Source organism: Rhipicephalus sanguineus, chromosome 1 (genome assembly GCF_013339695.2).
Source record: "Rhipicephalus sanguineus isolate Rsan-2018 chromosome 1, BIME_Rsan_1.4, whole genome shotgun sequence".
Taxonomy (NCBI): Eukaryota; Metazoa; Arthropoda; class Arachnida; order Ixodida; family Ixodidae; genus Rhipicephalus; species Rhipicephalus sanguineus.
Window position 1 is genome coordinate 89,178,559 of NC_051176.1, and position 4,691 is coordinate 89,183,249.

A 4,691-nucleotide genomic window follows, 5' to 3' on the forward strand; every position below is an offset into this window, starting at 1 on the left:
CGAACGCCGCTGTTGATTTTTCCATCATGAGTGGCGAAGCGCCAGACCATGCGACACCTTCGTTTCCCCGAGTGTGGCTGTCAACTGGAGTGAAGAGGCGGGAGAAGTGATCCGGGATTCTGGGAATAACCACAACATACACACTGCTTATTTGTATTTAAAACCACCCTTTGTTCAACAAAACGTTACTGTACACACATCTGACAGGAGTGTTTCGTTCGAAATAATTTCCCAACGAAAACAAATTTTCACGTAAAAGGCAGCGGGAACATCGTTTCGCAATAGGCACTGGATATGCACGAATAAAACCACTTCTTTTCTGAGAAATCGCTTCAAAACTTGGTTTCAGAATAAGCACGGCTTAGCGCCAGCATATTCCGACACCTAAGCACATCCTCCGGCAGTCAGGGGCACGCCGTGTGTGGTTACTGACCGCATGTTTTACAAACGTAACCCATCCTTAAATACTCAGCAAAAAAAAGCCGGCAGATCCCACGCATTGTGGGAATCGATGTAATGCGAAGCAGAAAGCAAAGAGCTGCATACATCGTCTTGTATGTCATTGAGGAAAATGCGTGTCATGGTTTTCATGTTAACTCCTATTATTTATGTTCGTCACACAGTAACGTCGCGCAATACCAACTTCGGGGTCGATCAAGCTATAGAAACGGCCGCCAGCGCCCCATGAGCGTGGCACGCAAGTCATGCTGTACATGACATACGTGTCATGACTTTCATGTTAACTCGTGTTATTTATGTTCCTCACACGGTCACGTCGCAAGGTACCAAATTTGGTGTATATCAAGCTAGCGAAACGGCCGCCAGCACCCCATGAGCGTGGCACGTAAGTCATGCTGTACATGACATGCGTGTCATGATTTTCATGTTAACTCGTGTTTTTATGTTCGTCACACAGTCACGTCGCGCAAAACCAATTCCCGGGTAGATCAAGCTAGCGAAACGGCCGCCAGTGCGCCATGATTGTGGCACGTAAGTCATGCTGTACATGACATGCGTGTCATTATTTTCATGTTAACTCGTGTTTTTATGTTCGCCACACAGTCACGTCGCGCAATACCAATTTCGGGGTAGATCAAGCTAGCGAAGCCGCCGCCAGCGCCCCATGAGCGTGGCACGTAAGTCATGCTGTGCATGACATGCGAGTCATGATTGTCATGTTAACTCATGTTTTTATGTTCGTCACACAGTCACGTCACAAGGTACCCATTTCGGTGTATATAAATCTAGCGAAACCGCCGCCAGCGCCCCATGGAGCGTGGCGCGTAAGTCATGCTGTACATTACATGCGTGTCATGATTTTCATGTTAACTCGTGTTATTTGTGTTCGTTACACAGTCACGTCACGCAATACCAATTTCGGGGTAGGTCAAGCTAGCGAAACCGTCGCCAGCGCCCCATGAGCGTGGCACGTAAGTCACGCTGTACATGACATGCGTGTCACGATTTTCATGTTAACTCGTGTTATTTAGGTTCGTCACACAGTCACGTCGCGCAATACCAATTTCGTGGTAGATCAAGCTAGCGAAACGGCCGCCAGTGCTCCATGAGCGTGCCACGTAATCATGCTGTACATGACATGCGTGTCATGATTTTCATGTTATCTCGTGTTATTTATGTTCGTTACACGGTCACGTCGCAAGATACCAATTTTGGTGTATATAAAGCTAGCGAAACGGCCGCCAGCGCACCATGAGCGTGGCACGTAAATCGTGCTGTACATGACATGCGTGTCATGATTTTCATGTTATGACTTGTCATTTATGTTCGTCATACAGTCATGTTACGCCATACCAATTTTGGTGCACATTCGATGAACCAAGCGACCAGGAGAGCACAAAGTCGTAGGCGGCTAGATAGATAGATAGATAGATAGATAGATAGATAGATAGATAGATAGATAGATAGATAGATAGATAGATAGATAGATAGATAGATAGATAGATAGATAGATAGATAGATAGATACGCTCAAAGTCGCAGAAGTTCGCTAAGAAATGCTTTGCATTTAAAATTCGAGTAGGAGCGCCCGAACGACACCCAGCGCGCGCGGACGCCGTCTACGTCGAGATCAGACATGTCATATGCTAGAATTAGCGCACATAACTCCCACAATCCCGTACACTCACTTGATTCTGTTATAGCGTCATCGCAGATGTTGGCAAACCACGAAAACAGCAGACAGAAACGAAGGAAAAAAGTGCACGGCGGCGGCCGCAACAACGCGCGCCGTCGGAAGTCTAGCTTTTTCGCCTTACCGGCGAAAGGAATTCATGGGGACTAATGGCACTTCTGTTATAGTAAATACTATGAAGAAATTTAAGCGGCAGCTTCTGTCTCCTTACCATTAGTGGCTCCCATCCCAAAACTCGTTTTATTAAATGCGAAGCATTTCTTAGCGAACCTCTGGCACTTTGAGCGTTTCTATCTACGTATTTATCTATCTATGAAAGGGAAAATAGACAACCACCCGTTCGTAGCACGAAGCCACAAGGAAATCCATACGGATTTCTCAGAAATAAAGCCTCTTAGTTGCCGAAAAATTCGTCCTGGTCCGGGGATCGAACCCGGGACCAACGCCTATCCGGGGCGGTCGCTCTACCAATTGAGCTAACCAGGAAGCTAGCAATTGGCAGCGCGAGGGCGAAAATTGCTAGCTTCCTGGTTAGCTCAATTGGTAGAGCGACCGCCCCGGATAGGCGTTGGTCCCGGGTTCGATCCCCGGACCAGAACGAATTTTTCGGCAACTAAGAGGCTTTATTTCTGAGAAATCCGTATGGATTTCCTTGTGGCTTCGTACTACGAACGGGTGGTTGTCTATTTTCCCTTTCTTAACCCTTCCGCCACCTTGCGGGTTTCCGCAGAACTGATTTGCGCTATCTATCTATCTATCTATCTATCTAGCCGCCTACGTCTGGGTGCTCTCATGATCGCCTCCTTAACTTGGTGTAGACCAAAATTTGCATGGGAGGGTAAGAGGATTTGACGAATATGATTGCCGGGTCATGACATGAATAACGTTAAATTCCTGTCGCGTACGTCGTCAAACCCTTTCCACTAGACACGTGTGGCACATACCCGTTTACCACGGGCCGCGGTGTACGGGTATGCGCCACAGGTGATTGTTTATATCTATCCAGGAACGGCGAGAACAGACATTGGTAACTTAAATGCTAGAGCGTTAAGAAAAACCAACATCGGCAGCGTTGACTCAACGAATGGAAAGAATGAAAATTAGGATCCCAGGCGGAATCGAACCCAACCATTCTGCGTGGCAGTCAGGTATTCTACCACTGAGCCACGCCAGGTCTATAAACTGGTTTGGAAAAACAGCCTACGCAGGCGTACTATCGGTGCAGCGTCAATTGTAGTTGTGGTGCTGGCTATCTAATTTTACAAGAAAGCAATAAACACTACATGATACTCCTACGATATGTACTCCTACGATACAGGCGTCATATCAGATGAACGTCTGTAGTTCCGGTGTTGGCTCCGCTTTTATAGCAGTCTAATAAACATTACAATTGTATTTCTATGATTCAGCAAGCTATACTGAAGCATTGCTCGACCCCGGAGGAATGCATTAACGAAAATACATATGATATCCACATCAACGCACCGCCGTAAAGTGCACTTCATCCACCAGAACGACGCAGTGCCCTCTTCATGTCTTACGAGGCTGAGCGATGGCCTCATGCTGACCGAGGATGATGCCAGAATAATTGACAGCCGCTTTCTAGACTAGGCTACGTAGGCCACATACGCCCAGGTAGTCTACGAATACGACAAACACCATCCACTGATGTTGGTCTACGTAGCTCTATCCAGGCCTACCAGCCCCGACGGCCTATACCTCACCAACACGAAGGGTGGCTTCAGGTTCCCGACATGTCGCCGGCTCTGTCGACAGACAATTTGTCGACGAAATGACCGAGGCATCCACGAATTCCAACAGCTCTGCTATACCACATACTTCCCTACACATGGACCCCTCGTCACCACGATCACGACCGGATCCTATAACAAGTCGTGACCAGCTGCTGGTGCTCACTGATCACGGTGATGATGCCCTTGTTCAAGAACTGTCAAGAACTTCTTGCACACATGCACACGGATTCGTGAAACATGCGTGCGTTCTCGTGACACGTATAAGCACTGCATATCAGCTTACCGCTTCTGGTGTTGGTAATACCCACGTTGCCATTGGCAGCGTTACCCAACCGTAAACAACTGGTTATATAACACATATGCGGCTCTTCAACATATATATGTGTGCGTATAAAAGTTATACAAATCTTAAGCGTCATTTTGTAACGTGTCGCTCAGTAAAAACAGTTACGCCACAGTCAACTACCCGCCACATGCTTCGCATAACATCGACTCCCATGATACGTGGGATCTGCCGAATTTTTTTCTGTAACACCTGCAAAGAAATTATAGATATCACTTACAAATCTGGCTGCTTCATATTTCACGTTTTCCAGTCTGTCAATTAAGTATTGCTGACCATTTTCTTTGTAGATAATGGTCGATATTTTGGGCCCGTTACAGCTACGGCGCAAAGGGGATGGTACCAAACCAGACCTGTTTAAGTAAAAATTAAGCGGTAGAATACGGCATCTTAATTTAGTGATGGATACTTACAATTTATGTGTGGGACACTATTTATTATCC